This window comes from Lactuca saligna, chromosome 1 (genome assembly GCF_052625555.1).
Source record: "Lactuca saligna cultivar CGN05327 chromosome 1, ASM5262555v1, whole genome shotgun sequence".
Taxonomy (NCBI): Eukaryota; Viridiplantae; Streptophyta; class Magnoliopsida; order Asterales; family Asteraceae; genus Lactuca; species Lactuca saligna.
The window spans coordinates 142198996-142200879 of record NC_136417.1 but is presented as its reverse complement, the minus strand read 5'-3'; positions in this window follow the sequence as shown (position 1 = coordinate 142200879).

Below are 1884 nucleotides of genomic sequence, written 5' to 3'. Positions count from 1 at the left end.
GTTAAAATAAATGGAAGTGGGTCTAACTAGAGCCTGTTTAAGAGTTCTAAGCCCAAAATAGTCAAATTGTAAGCATATTGGCCCATTAGGCCCAATAAGGAAATCCTAGTCCGTAATGGACTTAAACCAGTATTTCTAGAGTTTCCAATTCTTTGTTAACTATTTGAAGTGCTTGCATAGAGTGTTTGATGGACAATTTGTTGTTATTGAATAAGCATCATACATCCTTTCACATTTTTGGTTCACAAAGGTTGTCATTGTTGTTGTTACAAGCAACAAAATTCCTAGTTGTGACACTAGTACTAACCGGATATATCCTATAAGCACAGACAAACTAAATTAAAGAATGTACACCATGACACAATGTAGTGTGAAACTCACCTAAAAAATCAAAGTAGACCTCAAACTGTAGCCCCGAGAATCCAACAACAGCAAATCACCTTGAAAAACTCCAATAATGTCAATCAAGATTAAAAATGGCTATTATTTACCCTAAACATATATATAAACTACTAGACTCAATTTCTAGATTTTGACTCGAAACTACAACGTGTTCAAGGCAATGTTAACACCACCACAACCAAATAAAGTTAACTTATCTTTCTATATTCTAGTAGTTTAGTATTTTAACTTTCCAAGAAATACTTATACAAGTTCATACGGATTTTATATAATTCACTATGGATTTTACAAGATTGGATATCAATGTAGCTATATCTAGACCAGTTAATGAAAATGAGGATTTTCACCCTAGTTAGAGACAACATCATGTCAAGGAAGCAATCATGGAGATACTAGACTCAAAACCTGAACTTTAGGCATTAAAGGAACCTAAACCCGACCACTTTTTTTTTATAATTTTTACAGAAAAGGGAAAAAATAGTAACTTCTTAACAACATTTCAACTCCACACCTAGGGTTTTCGATCCAAACACCTAACCCTATAACTACAGTTCAACCCCAAATGAACAAAAAATATCTATACTTCTAAAATGCATTCAATGAGGAAGAATTCATAACTAGATTATTAAGATTGAAGGCTCCATACAAGTATTGCACCAAAACAACCCTAAAACTCCTGCCATGATCGACGATCAACTCAAGCTCCAAACCATGAAATTGAAACTCCAATGGTCAAAACTTTAATATGTGTTTTGGGAGCCTGCTCTTCAAATTACGTGAATATCCAATAGTTTAATCCCAGGGAATGTCCAAACACTATTGTACGGTCTTTAAAAACGGAATTCCAAAGCAAATTGGTTATTAGGGTTAAGTTGTGTTTAAGGGTCCTTAAGTGGCTAACCAAATTTGAACCTAATGTCCCCTACTCAATACAAAACCTTCCTCATTAAGTCCCTAGATTTGAAATAATAACCCCATTTCCCTTTTTTGCAATATTTAGACTTTCAAGTCCCCAACTCTCATTTGTTTTCTCATAGTTTCAATTATCATTGATTTGACCTTCAAGTAATTATAATTTATTTCAAATCCCTTATACTTAGTCTTGAACTACAAAGTTAATTATTAAATTCAAATATCTGAATTTATAATCTCACTATAACACTAGGGATGGAAATTTCTGTTCGATTAGATGTCTAAGCGCATAACTATTATTGGTATGTACTTAACTCGAGAGTAGCATGGTCCATTTGGGTTGCATATCATCAGGACAATTTGTTAGGATAGACTCTTGAGAGAAGGTTATATATGATTTATTAATATATTATAAGTTCTAATATATTAATATGAAATCATATGTTTTAATTATTATTGATCAAGAATTAATTTGTAAATAATTTAGTGATCAAAAGAGACTAGTTAAATGTATGGGGACTAATTATGGTAATTAGTTATATTTATATGTGTTGGGATTATGATCCATGT